The 19,537-nt window shown below is 32.4% G+C and overlaps 1 protein-coding gene across 3 annotated transcripts in view; it reads left to right on the top strand.

Moving 5' to 3' along the window:
• Positions 1–19,537, top strand: part of LOC124372502 (atrial natriuretic peptide receptor 1) — an 884,633-nt gene that overhangs the window by 816,646 nt on the left and 48,450 nt on the right. The window lies entirely within an intron of this gene.

Genomic DNA, 19,537 nt, shown 5'->3' with positions numbered 1-19,537 from the left:
CACCTACTGTTTGTACTAAGCAATAGTACAAGACTCAGCATTTATTTCACACACATGACCATGTAACAACCTACTGTACGTATCGACAGTAGCACCTTTACTGTTGTACTATGCAATAGTACAATGACAGCATTTTTATTTCTACACATAATTCATGTAACAACTACCGTACGGTATCGACTGTCAGTCAGCAACCTAATGTTTGTATTCAGCAATAGTACAACACTGAGCATTTATTTCCACACATACCAATGTTAACAAATACTGTACGTATCGACAGTAGCACCTAATGTTGTAATAAGTAATAGTACAAGACAGCATTTATTTCACACTTAATCATGTAAACAACTACTGTTCGTATCGCACAGTTAGCACCTACTGTTGTTAATAAAGCAATAGAACAAGACAGCATTTAATTTCACACATAATCGGTTGTACACAAATACTGTACGTATCGACAGTAGTAGCACTTTACTTTGTTGTACTAAGCAATAGTACAAGGACAAGCATTTTATTCCACTCATAATCATTATAAGACACATACTGTACGTATCGACAGTGAGCACCCTTACTGTATGTACTAAAGCATATAGTTACAAATCTACAGCATATTATTTTCAAACATAATCGTTGTAACAACTCATGTACGTCTCGACAGTTTAGTGCACATACTGTTGTACTAGAGCACATAGTACAAGATAGCATTTTATTTCACACCATAATCATTTAACAACTCCTTGTACGTTATCGACAGTTGCACCTACTGTGTGTACTACAGCAATAGTACAAGACAGCATTTATTTTCACACATACTTCAAGTGTAACAACTACTTTACGTTTCGAACAGTAGTAAGCTCCTACTGTTGTGTACTAAGCAATAGTACAACACAGACAGCAGTTATTTCACACATAATCATGTAACAACTACTGGTAAGTATCTATGAGTAGCATCCTACTGTTGTACTATTGCTAATAGTACAACACAGCATTTATTTTCAAACATAATCATGTTTATACAACTAGGTACGTATCGGACAGTTGTAGCACCTACTGTTTTTTTTGGTATTTTTTTTTTTACTTAAGCAATAGTACAAGACACTGCCATTTATTTCACACATCAAGCGTTGTTGTAACAAGATACTGTATGTATCGACAGTGAGTAACCTACTGTTGTACCTTATAGTAATAGTACAAGCACTAGCATTTTTTTCACTACTATAACTCATGTTGTAACAACTACTGTATCGTATCGACAGTAGCACCTACTGTTGTACTATGCCAATTGTCCAACTATCAGCATTTTATTGCACACATAATTCGGTGTAACAACGACTGTACGTTATCGACAGTCGTAACCTACTTTTTGTACTAAGCAATAGCACAAACACAGCATTTATTTTCACCACATAATCATGTAAGAACCTACAGTGTTCGTATTCGACTGTTAGCCACTACTGTAGTACTAAGCTAATGGTACAACACAGGCATTTTATTTCACACATAATCGTGTAACCTAAGCTTCTGTAAGTATCGGACTGTAGGCACCTACTGTTGGATCTAAAGCAATGTAGTCTCAACACAGAATTTATTTCACACATAATCATTTAACAACTACTAGTACGTATCGACAGTAGCACCTACTGTTGTACTAAGCAATAGTACAAGACACTGCATTTATTTCACACATACTCATGTAACAAACTACTGTTACGTAATCGAACAGTAGCACCTACTGTTGTACTAAGCAATTGTACAACACTGCATTTATTTCATCACATAATCATTGATAAACATACTACTGTACGTATCGACAGTAGTTCACCTATACTGTTTGTTACTATGCAATAGTACAACACAGCATTTATTTATTTCACACATAAATCATGTCTAAAAAACTACTGTACCGTCTCGACAAGTTAGCACCTACTGTTGTACTAAGCAATAGAACAAGACAGCAAGTTATTTCACACTTAATCGTTTGTTACAACTACTGTACGTAATCGACACGTAGATCACCTTCTGTGTTTGTTATTAAACACTAGTACAAGACACAGCATTTATTTCACACAATAATTCGTGTAACAAACTACAGTACGTTTCGACAGTTAGTATACCTACTGGTCTGTACTAAGCAATGATTCAACACAGCCATTTATTTTCACACATTAATCATGTAAACAAATACTGTACGTATCGACAGTTTGTACCTAATGTTGTACTTAAGCTAATAGTACAAGACAGCCATTTATTGTCACCACATACCCATGGTAACAACTACTGTACGTAATCGACAGTAGTACCTACTGTTGTATACTAAGCCTTATGGGACAAGACAGTCATTTATTTCACTCACATAATCGTGTAAACAAATACTGTATGCGTAATCGACAGTTGTACCTACTGTTGTACTTAAGCAATAGTTACAAGACAGCATTTTATTTCACATCATTAATCGTATTGTAACAACTATACTGTACGATATCGGACAGGAGCACCTACTGTGTGTACTAAGCAATTAGTTCAAAGACTGCATTTATTTCCACACATAATCGGTGTATAACAACTACTGTTACGTATCGGACAGTATTACCTAATGTTGGTTACTCTAAGCTATCGTACATCACAGCATTTATTTTCCACTCATTAATCGTTTGTAACATAAACTTACCTGTACCACTATCGACTAGTAGGTACCTACTGTCTGTACTAAGCAATAGTTACAAGGACGAGAATTTATTTCACCTACTTTAATCGTGGTAACCAACTTACGTGATACGGATCGACAGTAGTACCTAATCTGTGTGTACTAAGCAAATAGTAACAGACCACAGCATTATTTTTCACACATAATTCGGGTGTTAACAAACTAATGTACGTATCGACTGTCAGTAGCTTCTGTTGTACGAAGCAATTAGTACAAGACAAGCATTTATTTCAACACATAATCGTTGTAACAACTTCTGATACGTATCGTGTTTGACAGAAGTTACCTTACTGTTGTACTAAGCAATAGTACAAGACAGCATTTTAATTTCACCACATAATCGTTTGTAAGCAACTACTGTACGTAATCGACTGTTAGTACCTACTGTTTGTTTTAAGCAACTAGTACAACACAGACTTTTATTTCACACATATTCGTGTAACAACTACTGAACGTATCGACAGTAGTACCTACTGTTGTACTAAGCAATAGGTACAAGACAGCATTTATTTCAACACATAATCGTGTAAAAATCTACTGTAACGTGTATTCGACCGCGCACCTACTGTTTGTACTAATGCAATTTAGTACAAGACTGACAGTTTTATTTCTCCACACATAATGTGTAACCATGTAATTACTGTAAGTATTCGACAGTATTTCATACTGTAGTTTTACTAAGCAAATAGTACAAGACTGCATTTATTTCACCACATTAACTCGTGGTAAACAACTACTGTTAAGTATCGACAGTAGTAACCTACTGTTGTTTTTTACCTTAAGCAATAGTACAAAGACAGCATTTATTTCTCACCTACATAATCGGTGTGTAACAAAACTACTGTAACGTTTCGACAGTAGTACTACTGGTGGTAAGAAAGCTATTGTACCAAGACACCTGCAATTTATTTCCACACATTAATTCGATTGTATCAACTTCTGTACGTATATTCGACAGTAGTACCAACTGTTTTACTAAGCTATAGTTACAACACCGAGCATTTATTTCACATCATCGTATGTGTAACAAACTTACGGTTTCGTATCGACTGTAGTAACACCTACTGTTGTTCTAAGCAATTAGTACAAGACAGCATTTTTTTCAAACATAATCGTTGTCACAACTACTGTACGTGCGACAGTAGGAACCTATTGTTGTTACCTAAGCAATAGTACAACACTGCATGTATTTCACCACATAATCGAATGTAAACAAACTACTGTACGTTTCGACAGTGAGTATACCTACTGATGTTGTAACTAAGCAATAGTACAACACAGACATTTTATTTCACACCATAATCGTGTAACATACTTACTGTAGTATCGGACAGTTGTAACCTTACTGTTTGTACTAAAGCAAGAGTTACCAAAACAGCATTTATATTTCACTCATAATCGTGTAACAAAACTTACTGGCCGTCATATTCGACAGTAGCACCTTTTACTGTTGTAATTAAAGCAATAGTACAAGACAGCATTTTATTTCACACATAACCGTGTAACAACTACTGTACGTATCGACAGTAGTACCTACTGTTGTACTAAGCAATAGTACAACACAGCATTTATTTCACACATAATCGTGTAACAACTACTGTACGTATCGACAGTAGTACCTACTGTTGTACTAAGCAATAGTACAACACAGCATTTATTTCACACATAATCGTGTAACAACTACTGTACGTATCGACAGTAGTACCTACTGTTGTACTAAGCAATAGTACAACACAGCATTTATTTCACACATAATCGTGTAACAACTACTGTACGTATCGACAGTAGTACCTACTGTTGTTTTAAGCAATAGTACAACACAGCATTTATTTCACACATAATCGTGTAACAACTACTGTACGTATCGACAGTAGTACCTACTGTTGTACTAAGCAATAGTACAACACAGCATTTATTTCACACATAATCGTGTAACAACTACTGTACGTATCGACAGTAGCACCTACTGTTGTACTAAGCAATAGTACAAGACAGCATTTATTTCACACATAACCATGTAACAACTACTGTACGTATCGACAGTAGCACCTACTGTTGTACTAAGCAATAGTACAAGACAGCATTTATTTCACACATAACCATGTAACAACTACTGTACGTATCGACAGTAGCACCTACTGTTGTACTAAGCTATGGTACAAGACAGCATTTATTTCACACATAATCGTGTAACAACTACTGTACGTATCGACAGTAGCACCTACTGTTGTACTAAGCAATAGTACAAGACAGCATTTATTTCACACATAATCGTGTAACAACTACTGTACGTATCGACAGTAGTACCTACTGTTGTACTAAGCAATAGTACAACACAGCATTTATTTCACACATAATCGTGTAACAACTACTGTACGTATCGACAGTAGTACCTACTGTTGTACTAAGCAATAGTACAACACAGCATTTATTTCACACATAATCGTGTAACAACTACTGTACGTATCGACAGTAGTACCTACTGTTGTACTAAGCAATAGTACAACACAGCATTTATTTCACACATAATCGTGTAACAACTACTGTACGTATCGACAGTAGTACCTACTGTTGTACTAAGCAATAGTACAAGACAGCATTTATTTCACACATAATCGTGTAACAACTACTGTACGTATCGACAGTAGTACCTACTGTTGTACTAAGCAATAGTACAAGACAGCAGCATTTATTTCACACATAATCGTGTAACAACTACTGTACGTATCGACAGTAGTACCTACTGTTGTACTAAGCAATAGTACAAGACAGCATTTATTTCACACATAATCGTGTAACAACTACTGTACCTATCGACAGTAGTACCTACTGTTGTACTAAGCAATAGTACAACACAGCAGCATTTATTTCACACATAATCGTGTAACAACTACTGTACGTATCGACAGTAGTACCTACTGTTGTACTAAGCAACAGTACAACACAGCATTTATTTCACACATAATCGTGTAACAACTACTGTACGTATCGACAGTAGTACCTACTGATGTACTAAGCAATAGTACAACACAGCATTTATTTCACACATAATCGTGTAACAACTACTGTACGTATCGACAGTAGTACCTACTGTTGTACTAAGCAATAGTACAAGACAGCATTTATTTCACACATAATTGTGTAACAACTACTGTACGTATCGACAGTAGTACCTACTGTTGTACTAAGCAATAGTACAACACAGCATTTATTTCACACATAATCATGTAACAACTACTGTACGTATCGACAGTAGTACCTACTGTTGTACTAAGCAATAGTATAACACACAGCATTTATTTCACACATAATCATGTAACAACTACTGTACGTATCGACAGTAGTACCTACTGTTGTACTAAGCAATAGTACAACACAGCATTTATTTCACACATAATCGTGTAACAACTACTGTACGTATCGACAGTAGTACCTACTGTTGTACTAAGCAATAGTACAAGACAGCATTTATTTCACACATAATTGTGTAACAACTACTGTACGTATCGACAGTAGTACCTACTGTTGTACTAAGCAATAGTACAACACAGCATTTATTTCACACATAATCATGTAACAACTACTGTACGTATCGACAGTAGTACCTACTGTTGTACTAAGCAATAGTACAACACAGCATTTATTTCACACATAATCATGTAACAACTACTGTACGTATCGACGTCTCGATGTTTACTTGAGTGTTACTAAGGGTTTCCACTGCGCTGCATTATCTCCTAATACATGCGCTTAACTCTCCCGCCAGTTTCGGAAAGACGGAGAAGTGCTATTATGTAACTTTACTTCTAGAACTAACTTATTTGACGCTATCTCAAGCTCAACATGAACTCTAGTAGTGATCCCAATTGTGAATATTTAAATAGACTAATTTAAACTTTCCTAGCTAATAGAGATGCTATTATAGTGGTTCTCTTTTAAGTACAAAATAAATGTAAATTTATTCATTTAACCCCTGTATTATATGTATATAGAGTTAGAATTTACTCGTTTATTATTCATATAGTAAACTAATTATGAGTTTAACGATAACTTTTACAGCTTGCAAAAGTCCTTTAATATTATCCTTCTATTATTATCTTCTATATTATGTAATAATTATCTTATTATTATCTAATAATATATCTTTTCAACTTAATGTTTTACACTCTAGCAAATATCACCATTCTTAGTTTTCATTGAAGAGTGTATTAGTCAAAACTAGTCAGCCTTTTAATAATCTGTTCATTTCAGCGTAAGTCTTTCTACCTTAAATAGTTATCTACGTTATAAAATGTTTTATACTTTTAATTCTGAAAGAATATGTATATTACATGTTCATAGTATATGCATTAGATTCAAAATGTTACGGTGAATCACCTTAAGAAGAACATAGACCATTTTTAATCCCAGTTAGGGACTTGTTCTTGAAACTTCAAAGATTATATTATTTCCTTCGTGTTATAATTTGTATTAATATTGATTTTTTTATTGTGTAAGTAGATCAAGTCTACTTCTAACGACATCAAAATGTATTTTACGAGGGTTATTACAAACTAATTAATTGAAGTTTCACTTAAAACATTGAGTTATGAAGAAGGAGATTTCCTGTCTCTGTGGTTGGAAAATTATGCAGACCGCTCAAACTTAATTGTTGCTTTCTTGAAGATTAGCCCATAATTTGCGAACGAGTTTAAAATCTCGCCCTATTAACTTTAAATAAAACAGTTTGCGAGGATCACAGATCATCCCTTATAGTTTCCATAATCCTTAAACACTTCTAATTTTGACTTATTATTTTTATTAAAAACTTTCTCAATGTTCTATTGGTTCAAAATGTTTTTATTACATTTTGTTAAACTATTACATCAAACTGTTTGTTTTTTTTATTGTAATAATTAAATATACATTTCCTATCTACCTTCAAACGTCTAGCCTAGGAAATTAATCTTTGAACATGTTTACTTTTCTTGACAGCCTAAACAATTCTTTAACTAACTGTATCATTTATTCCTTGGCAAACCCATTTCCTTAAGACCCTTCAGATTACATAAAACACTTTTGACGATTGAATTTAATATGTAGTAAATAATATTTAATTTTGGCTTTCGCTAAAGTTATCCGTTTTGCCCTTCTCCTCCTCCAATGGTGTATATACCCATATATTCGCAGCCCTATTTGTTACATATTCCCAAATGTTCTGTAGTTTTCAAGTGGGAAGGTATGTACAATTTAATGTTAGACCTTAACTCTATTGAAATTTATAAAAGAACATATGGCTTTTATAATAAATAAGTATTCTTTAAAAACTCTTAGAACGTGGAATGCTCCTTTTAATCCGGAGAATATCTATTCAGGCCAATAACAAATTTACCCATCTATTGTTTGTACTTTTTTTAAGTCTGCTTATCGCAACCATTGTGGCATGACAGAATATTCAAATACGTTTTGCAAGTTTTATCCGTTCAGTTAGCAGATATAACTTAGATATAGAACCATTCATTTTACAGATATTCATAATCGCCGTTGGTTCAAAAGATCAAAAGAATGGGCGTTAGTATTTATGTAAATACTTTATCTTGACTATTACATAATATAGATTCAAATTAATACTTTCTCAAAAATGTCAGGAGTTTAAACCTGTGTTATATCTACCCATTTTTATCATTTCTATTTGGTGACCGTTAAAACCTCCAAAAGATTATATATGAGCTTTTATATACTGTGGACCAAATTATAAGTTAATTGAGTTATGGAACCACAACTTTTATTTGTTACATTATATTGCTATCGCATAATGTTCATACAACAGAAAAATAAAACTACTATAAATATCGTAATTTACTCCAAACAAAAGATTTTATACATGGTTTGAACTACTTCGTTAGTCAAGTTTGTTTACGGGCCATCATTAAAGTACGAATGATATAGGATCAGAATGGTATTTATTATAACTCGGTTCTAAAGCACTCTTCAATAAAAAGTAAGTTTATATTCAAAATGGCGGACGTACTGAGACTAGAAAAACCAGATTATTTGTATAAATTAAACTACTAAAGAATTTAGCTTTAAATAGTTGACAGCTACACAAGAATCACATGTTTTCCAAATATGCCGGAAGGTAAGTAGGTGTTTATCTAACAATATTGAAGTTTTTAAGATTTTTAATATTGTGATATTATTACGTTTATTAGAATAATTATTTCAAAACTTAGATGCTTTTCGGCTTATTCATTCGACTCGTATATTATACGGAGTAATAGTTATAGATGGGTTTTTCAATTTTATAGAGTTTTGAATAACAAACATTGAGAAGACTTTGAAGCTCTTAACAATGTTTGTCCACCAGACAAACGTCAAAGAAAGGTCAATTTGTATCGAGGTTTACTCAATTTACCTGTTAAATATGTATTTTGTATTTTTATCTCCACTGCACTTTTGATTATTACATCCACAACAATGTTGTCATAACTGTAAAAAATACAATATAGTTTGTAATTTATGCCAGTTGGAGATCTTTTCACTTCCATTTCATATTATGTAAGGACGCGATATTTCTGAACTTTTTAAAATACACAAATAGAAACTTATTTTACTATAAAGTAAGATTATATGCCGTTTTCAGCAAATTGACCTTCATGCAATTTGTTATTAAATTTTCATGGTTTGCTTAGAATAAAAAACTAAGAAACATCCACGCAACATTATGTCCCAATCATTTTGCTCATTCATATCCTTTTAAAATATAATTTCACTATATTTATGATTAAATAAACAATATATATATCCATAAACCATAAATGGTTGAGCTGTACATTGAAAATTGCTTATTTCGTTTTGATGGAGATCGAGTACATAGATATAACATAATAACTAATGAGGGCAGCTTTCAATTAATAAGCAGTAATAATGTAGTTAACAAATACTTACGTTTAATTAAAGCTTTAGAAACTAATTAAATATTACCATCCAATATGTACTCAGATCTAATTATCGTATACAGGTTAAACCAAAATACGTTCGGAGTAATCAATAGCTCTCTCCCTCTGCTTTCTGATTGAAAGTAAACAGAGCCAAAAAGTCAGCAATATTTACGACAGTAAAGTAGAGTACGGGAAGGTCTTTTTGAGATATCAAAAAGTACTAATGGTTTCTGTTTATTTCTATGTAGTAAGGATTAATTGAAACCTGCTATAGCATTTTTGTAACTTATGTTTTCAAAATAGAGAGTATACAATATAAACAAGAAAATGAATTATAATTTACACAGTAAAAAAATTAAAAACAGAAAGTCTCATTTACATGATTAAAAATTAATAACGTGTAGAATTGAATATAAATATAACAGTTCTTGTGATCTATATCTTAGTTCTAATAACAATTGGTACTAAATCTCATAGCATTTGAATGATAATTTCTAGATATGTTAAAATATAATTTTATATGTAGTAACAAGTCCCTGGATAACCCGAGGCTGTGATAGGTGCACATTTTCTCCCCAACGGGCTGTATCTATTTTCACCAGAAATGCGAACGTAATAGCGTATTCTTATATAAAAATTTGCTAAACATCGTACAACCATTGACGTAGGCACGTTTTTGTTGAGATCACATCACAAACTTAGTGTTTTTATCTGTATATCAGTTTCAACTTCACACTCTCATTGCTAGTTGTTACACGAATCGAGATAGATATATAAAGATCTGAGGGTATGTTGGCAGTTCAGTTTATTGCAATCTTTGGTAATTTTGTTCTTCTGTTCCGAAGTTGTATTAAATAAATGAAGTTAACAAGTGATATTTTGGCACATCATATAAATTAATGAAATGTATTGCAATATATTAATGAAGAAGGCGAGTTCGTTTTGTTGTAGATTTCAGGTTAGAGGGCTATGATTTTGTATTCAATAAACTTTGTTATAATATCATAAGGAGCTTATAACTTGAATACTTGAATGAATCCCCATTCAGAGTTCTCTCCTGATCTGTTACGAAGACTTAGAAAACGTATTCTAAGTATGATAACATCACAGTTTCTATTCATCTTACAATTTTCTCAGAAAATTTGCATTCTGTTGATACAAACTATGATTATTTTTAGTGAAACTTTTTATAGTATTCGGACGACCAATAATGTTGCATTCTTAAACTTGATAATTGGAATCTTTAAACCTGACAACACACGAATACAGTTATAACCACGAAAGTTATTAAAACTTTAACAATTTGTTTTTATTCACTTGGGGCTATATGCTATATGTTAAATTTTTTTATGTAAATACCCACACTTTTAGTATCTCATATTTTATAATATGATTTCAAATTTTTACATGACCGTCACCTTGTTAACTTTATTGTAATTTTAAAATATTATACTATCAGGAATGATTGTAAATGACTATACTGCTCTAATTCCTTTTTATTTTATTTTATAAACGCTTTTTTATAAACAAGATATGCGTATTCCTTTTGAAATGGTAGACGGCTGCTGTCCCAAAAGATTAAGAAGACTAAAGTAACCGTGTTTTAGATTGTTGCCTAAATAATATTATTCATAAAACGTTATAAGTTTGGTCTAAATATAAAAATACCTGACATATAAATGTTCCCAAAAGTAGGCACTTTTACTGCTTTTTATGAGTAAAGCTTTAATTTAATGAGCCTTACAAGGGTTTTTAGTAATATTTTCGTATTAGTTTCTGTTTTTATATTATGTTGAATGTATTTTAAACTTTATACAGCCCCATATAGTAAACATGTATCAGATTTAAATGAAGATCTCATTATTATGTTAAAAATTATATAAAATATAAATAAACATATCTAAATGATCGTACAATGTTCACTATTCATCTTCTCATTGATTTGAAATCCGTTAAAAAAATCAAGGAGTGTACCCAATTATTCTATTGAATGTAAAGTATCTTATTTTTTTAACATATAAATTGGAATGGGTTGAAGATTAGCCAGACGCTTGCTACTTAAAAAAACAAAGAGATGTAGCCAGATAGCTCAAACGACCAAAGTCCTTGCTGTTGGAGAGGCTATCATTATATAACTAGGTTCCAGGAATTCTCTTCACAGACATCTGAACGTCAAGGATTCACTGATTACAATCAGCTCTCGCTCAACTACTGCAGCTGCACACTTTCTGGCAAGATCTCTTGCTTTGTGGGTCACCAAACCGATAAGACCGATAAGAATAAGTAGTTTCCCATTTATTAAACCGTTTTAAGTATTATACAAGTACATTGTATCAGCTTATTTCTTATTGCATTTGATTAGTTAAATAAAAATATCACTCCATTAATAAATTCGTATTTTTTGTGAGACCTTTCGATTCAATGAAAACATAATCATACCCACATAATTAAAATAATAGTAATTAAAATAAATAATATAAACCATTTTGTTCTGAAATAAAAAAACATGTTATTAAAAATGCAAGATATAATATTATGAAAACCTAGAATTATGTCTTATGTAAAACATTACATCAATATTTTATTATATCAAAAACAGTAACGGTGGATTTTAGAAAGCCCCAGGTTCTTTATTTACTAAATTATTTTTGTTCTTCTCTATAAATATAGTTTCGTAAGCATCGTGGAAATTTTCGTTTTGGATTTCTTGTAATAATTTTATTTTTGAAAAACACTGTCCAGTTTGAAGTTTGTGTTTTGGCAAGGCTGATATTTCTTCTTGTTCATATTTTATAGATGCTTTATGTTCCTTAACTCTCTTTTTTTACTTCCTTTTTGTTAGGCATATATATTGTAAATTACGTTTGTTACAATTAATTTTATAATTTACAGATTTGTGTTCATCATTTAGTTTTTTTCATAGATTTCTTAATATATTTTTAGTTTAATTTTGGAATTTTAAAATACATTAACATTGGATTTTTTTATTTTTAAGTGATTTCTCTTTTAATTAGCAAATTAGTCAATTCCATCAGTGTTACACATAAGACCAATGGAAATATATTCGCCAACGCTCAGACAAATCCCTCAATATTCACTCAATAGAAACGAAGTTACACGCGCAACTTGAAGTCTATATGTCAATTTGTTTACGAGATATCGTGCATACAGACAGACAAACAAATGTTCCAGCCTTTTGTGTGTTAGGCTTCCCTAAGGCTCAGCCAATAAACACTAACAATCAACGGAGAGAAGGCCAAATGTAAAGTACCAGATAATAATGTCATTACGACCGAACAACGAGAATGAACATTTTTAAGTGTTTGACATTCTAGACTATAATTGCCCTAATTTCTCGAAATGTATTATACAAATATACCTTAAGAATCTTGATTTCACGTATCTATAGGACTCATGTGAGATCCAAGTAGTAGTTTTAATTGTTTTAAAAGTCCAGAATGTAACAAAAGTGTTTATTAAAAGTATCATGGTTTCTCGTGAATTTCCTGGTTAGACTGAACATTTTCCAAGCCGCTTCTTAATTAACACTTAAGACGAATGTATGTACAAACTTTCATGTAAATGCGTTCCGTATTTTTAGAGATTTCGTGATGAGTCAATCAGTGGTATTTGGCTGTTATGTATATGCAGATATATAACTTGAGTATGTAATAAACTACATATAACCAGAGGAAATCTGCATTAAAAAATGCATAACGGTAATCTTTAAACAGTGCAATTTTATAAACACCAGTTGGATAATACGAGTTGAACGACACGTAAATGGGAAAACCATTTAACAATTTATAACGGTTGAATCACTCAAACTGTCAGTCATGTGTCGGAACAAACAGAAGTGTTCCACGTAGTATTCACACATGAGCGATTCTGATCAAGTTCCTGTTATTCATACAGATTCATAAAGTGATTTTTTGTTTAAATTTTATTTTATTTTAATTAAATATGTAATTCTAAACTATTTTAAAATATAAATAAAACAGAACGAGTTGACTAGATCATCGGAAACCTGGAAAGATTGTTATTTTACGCAGTTTTAATACTTCGTTATCAACAGGAGTACCCTAGAGTCTCGTTACTGCAGGATTACCCCCCTGAAGTACGGACCTGTAATAGAGTTGTTCTTGTTTATCCAACCTTACTTCCCGAGTGCAAAATGAACCTTGGAAGCGTATAATGTTTTTCAGTTAAATCATTCCTTTTTTAGTCTTTAATCATTTTTAATACCACTATTTTTAGTTTTTATGAGGCCTTAGCAAGCAAATGTGTACATAGTGTGCATTTTATTGCATTCCCTTTTATATGCTTTAATAAAATACATTCAAACTACAAGCTCAAGAAGCTCAGAGAGTGTTTATTGAATACAGCAAAAAATATCGTGGCTACTATTTTAAGCTCCCAGAAAGAGATAAGCGCGTTTTATTTTACATCAATGGAACTGACAATTTTCCAAGCCTTATATTCCTTAGTGAAGGTAGCAAACATTTATGTGAGAACTAAAATAAGGTTATGCTTACAAAAACAAAATTGTCAGGTAAAAATATTAGAATGGCGATTTATTAGGATTTGAAAATAAACATTTATTATATTTAACTGTAAAAATACAGTATATTTAATATGTTATTTCAGGTTTTTCTCTAGATCAAATACGTGAAAAATTATTTGTAGCTACGCAGTACTTAAAGTATTTTATGGAAACATATTGTATTCTTTGAAATTTCCTGTAGTTGTTTTTAATTTTTATTCAACGTACCTTGCACTAAGAGCGTGCAAAGCCTGAAAACTATTAAGTAGGGAACTACACAAACAATGAAAAAATTACTACGTATTTGTTTGTCTATACAAAATAAGTTACTATTTATGTGGTTTCAAAACGTGAGGACGTGAGAACTTTTAAATTGGTGGGTTACGCCTCAATATGATGTGGAAAATTATGATATTAAGTATAAGAAAGCACCAAGATACTGTGCATTAAAGGTTTCTTTGGGTACCATCTATTGAGATAAAAATATGTGTGCCTTTAGCTGTTAATGACATTAAGAGAGCATTTACTATTACTTGTAAAGAAAAAAACTACGAAGAATATTCCATGACACCAATCCATCGTCCCATTCAGGATTATCGTTATTAAGCTCTGCAACCAATTTTTGGTTTTCACTACCAATTTCAGTTAGGTGTAAGGCAACAGATACAAGATTGTTTTTAACATACCTCAACTGTATATCCCCTTACTCTCTCGAGTGGCTCTTGGCTTTTTAAGGAATGAGTATGTACCTTTTCAGTTGCCTGGGTATGACGAGTCCATTCTTTTCTCGTGCACCATATAATTTGATGGCTTTTAATCTTGTTATAGTTACACTTAGTAACAGAGATGTCAGACTGATTTAGGAAAACTTTGAAACGTGGCCATAGTTTTTCAGTCCTCTAGGACTTCTATTATTACTCGACACTGTCATTAATAGTAAGAATGGCCTTTAGTGGTTCCTTTCGAGGAATTCGGATTGTACACCGATTGTGTCTGTCTGCTTATACGCTCAAGAGTCTCTATTTGTATTTCTGTAGATTTAATTTCTAGAGCTCTTATTCTTAAACTTTGAGAGCTTTTTGCACCATCAATCGTTTTATATTTCGATCCAAATTAAGAATATACATGTAATTAAATGAAGAGATTCAAACCTAGAAATATTCCAAGCATTGGTTTAAGGTTCTTTCTGTGGATGATATAAAGGATGAAGCGATAGCTATTATTTGAGTATTCCTTTCCCTATCTGGATGATTGGTTCCTTAACGAGCGTTTTATTGAGGTCGTTCCTGGACGGACTCTTGATGCAATCAGAAATGTCAGTAGCACTGCTCATTACAGAGTCCTCAACGTGACAGCGCCCTTAACCTTAAGCAAGGGTTGAATGTTTGAAACTTAGATATCAGCTATCACTCCATACCATATTTTATCTGTCTAATTTAATGTATAAGTGGCCTTTTCAATTAGAAAGAACTAAATAACAAAAATTTAATAAGAGAGCAGTCCGAAAAACAATTTGTTTTTTATGATATTACTGTATGGTGATAAATAGGTTTTTCTTTTCTAAAAATCTAGAAGGCAATCCGAAAGACGTCATATCTTCGCTTCATCTCACGCAACAAAAATTTAAAAATGAAAAGAATCATAGGAGAGCTATTGAATTCCTGTAGCAATATAAGCCCTCATGTTAATGTAAAATTCATTGCAGTCTATTTATATTTTGCTATTTATTACCAGTTTGGTTTAAATATCTATTTAAAAAAAGTATATGTGATAAATTATGATTTTGTCGGACAACACTTACACCTCCTGCTTGAATGTGCCACCAAACTACTGGCAGTCTGTCTTTCATAGGTAACACACCTAGACACTAATATGGCTCATTCTAGTTGACTTTTACCCAGTAGAAGAACCTTCATTTCACTGAACAAACTAAAATATCAGAGTTGAACACCGCGTGATCTAAAATTTTCCTATTGTAATGTTGTATCTAAACACGATAGTGTTGTATTCGATAACGTTTAATTTTCTTATAATCATATTCAGCTTACCACGAATGGCTTCCATTTATTTCAGGGTCCTCCGAGTTCATGTTTCTCTTATTATTGTTATTATATGATGTAGACCTTAATATACCCAGTATCCCTGCGAAAGTGCTGTGAGTTACTCATAATATTTCAATTGTAAAATATCGTGCAGACAAATGAAAAAATCATAGGATGAGATCACATCATATTTTTATCATCCCTAAGCTTATTACCAAAAGCTATTGACTGCCAAAATTTTGCTAATTCATCTCCATAAAATACAAAACTTTGTCTTATGTTTATCTATTGATATTTGGTTATAAACGACTAATGGTTTAATTACCAATTATTGACCTTTATTAAGTACAATTTTTCATTTTAAACTTGTTCCCTTAAAAAATTTAAAACCGTCTTACATAATCGGCAAAAAGCCCGAGCCTGTATAATAGAGCAGACTGTTTCCTCAGAGACAAAGTTTCCCTACAGTGTCCATGAGGACAGTTACAAATGCTGGTGTAACGTATAGCATGGGGCAGAGAAAGGTCCAGTGCGAAGTACACGAGTGGGGGTGACAGGTTATACGCTAGCTGCCACGCCCTGCATTTAATCACCTACTCAGTCCAAGGATTTACAGCCCGAGCCTGTATAATAGAGCAGACTGTTTCCTCAGAGACAAAGTTTCCCTTCAGTGTCCATGAGGACAGTTACAAATGCTGGTGTAACGTATAGCATGGGGCAGAGAAAGGTCCAGTGCGAAGTACACGAGTGGGGGTGACAGGTTATACGCTGGCTGCCACGCCCTGCATTTAATCACCTATTCAGTCCAAGGATTTACAGCCCGAGAGCCTTGTGGAAATTTCCTTTAGTGGAAGAAACTTGGGCTGGAATTTTACCTCCAGTACTAAACATTTTCGCTAATTAATATCAACAATTGTGTCTCAAGTAGTGCATATAATGATAAATGTAGCTTATTTTTATGAAAATACCCTTTTAGTTTTAATTTATCATAGTTATTAATCGAAGTCACTGTTCGAGCATTTTATCTGTAAACAATTCAATTCGGTTAATTTGATTTGTCATAAATTATGAAGTCATCGCTATGGCCAATAAAATTAAAATCAAAGCATAACTATTGTAGCTTCCCACTTTAGCCTAACTCCTGTAGTTTTTACATATAAATGAGTTTTATTTTTATTTTACACATTCATTAAATAAGTGAATGGAAGCTTGGTAAAAAATGTAACTATAAAATCTTTAGTAAGTACTAAACGTAATTTAAACTCTTTAAAAGTTCACTATTAAGGTTATTCAATTTGTATAAATCACTACTGCTTAACATATTCCAAGGAATCGACGGAATGAAAATTGGAAGGATTAATGTTTATCTGTTCCTCCCCAACTACTTCTACCGAAGTTCAAATAGCTGTCATAAGCTGAATAAACTGAATATTAACCCAAAAATAGAATAGTGGTCTCTAATTATCATATTGAGGCAAGACTGTTCTTACTCTCCTTGAGTTTAAATCGGTCCATTCATCTGCATCTAGTCCACCATTCTCCTACAGGAGCGTAGTAAAGAACTCATCTATATTATCAAGAATTAAGGACATTCCGAATCTGAGATATTGTCACTGACTCTAAATAAATATTATTATTATTAACAACTAGCTAATCCCGATATGATGAACCATCCAAAAATGCTGCAGCTTCTTTTTTGTTAAACCGTAGGCATTGCTAAACCTATGCTTGGAACGAGAAGATAATTTTTTTACATTGTGTATATTTTAATAAAATCCTACAAGAACAGTAATACAGTTAAACATTTCCAAGTTAATATTTAAAGTGTTCAAAGATATATTTTACATACTTTCTATGGCTCCAAAAAATAAATACAAATAAACATTTAGGTACAGTATTCCTCTCCCGTTTTATTATTAGGACTTAACAATACGATTTAGGACAATCCTACTGATTGAAACTACCAAGTAATCTCTATCCAGCTAGTATTGGCATCGTACATGGCATTGCTTTTTCAAGGTAGGAATATGCTATAATTTAAGGGAATTCCAAGGGAATACATGTACTATCATTGAACTCGACTATACTTATGTAAAAATGAAGTTTTTTTTAACTTATAGTAAAGTGTAGTTGAATTTCTTCTAGAAATTTGCCTGAGGATGGAAAGACAGACAGACTAAAGACTGCTAACAACCTCAGTGATACTCTTCAAGTCCCATGGATGGAAATACCCACCATCGATCTTATTCTTTTCTCTTTAGAAATTAAGTTTCATTCAAAATTTAAATTCTGCAAATGAAATTTTTCTTAATATTTTTTGCGAATAGTTAGGCTGAATATCATGCGTTAAAATACTACACAATTGTATTCAGTTTGTATACAAATGTACTTATTCTGTTATTTTCTCGTTTCCATTATGGTTAGACACAAGACCAGTGAAAAATAATTTTCCAAATACCACGGAGGGATATGCGTCATCATCGAACGCGATCTTTTCTATGTAGGAATGAAGTTTCATACTACTGTTCAATTATTATTTCTTGAGATATTTGCAAACGTACAGACAGACTAGAATTATATGCTTTGTAGACACTCAGCAATTTTACCATTTCTTAGGTAACACCTATTGTTTTATAATACTAATTGAACAAACCAAGGAGCTATCATTACAAGTAGTCTGCGCTCAGTATTATATCATTAGCCATACCTAGTCACGTCAGTCCCAATGGGGGTGGTTTGTTACTTAAGTAAATCACCTTCAAGTGCTTTGGCGACAATCATCTCAATGACTACAATCATCTAGGTTAAAACTTGTGTTTGACAAATTTCTGGTGCCCACCGGATTCATCGTATTACTTATACTGCAGTATAGTTTGTGATGATGTAATTAATTAGACTGGTTACTTCCGATTGACTCTTCATTTAATAATCTCGATTAAGACTCCACCAACAACTCAAATAAACTATGAGTATCTGTAGAACATCCCCTCATTAACCTCTATCATTAATGAACATTTAAAAAAGTCTATATTGTTACAAATTCCATACCATAGCACAGCCCAGCAGAAATTATATTGGACGGAAAGATACTAGCAACAATTTACGACCTAGGTTCATAATTAATTAAAGTATACTCTTATATCTGCACTTAATTCCATCTCCGAATACGAAGGGTTAAATAATAAATAAATTAAATGTATCTATTAATTATGAATTAATTTATTCGCAATACCTACCGGATTGTCTTGGAAGGTTGCAGTCGTATAATAGTGGAATACTCACATCATCGAGTCCCAATATACTATAACACAATCATTTTTGTATTTCT

This window comes from Homalodisca vitripennis, chromosome 1 (genome assembly GCF_021130785.1).
Source record: "Homalodisca vitripennis isolate AUS2020 chromosome 1, UT_GWSS_2.1, whole genome shotgun sequence".
In the NCBI taxonomy this organism is placed as follows: Eukaryota; Metazoa; Arthropoda; class Insecta; order Hemiptera; family Cicadellidae; genus Homalodisca; species Homalodisca vitripennis.
Note: the sequence above shows the minus strand (reverse complement) of the source record. Positions and strands in the feature narration are given on the sequence as shown.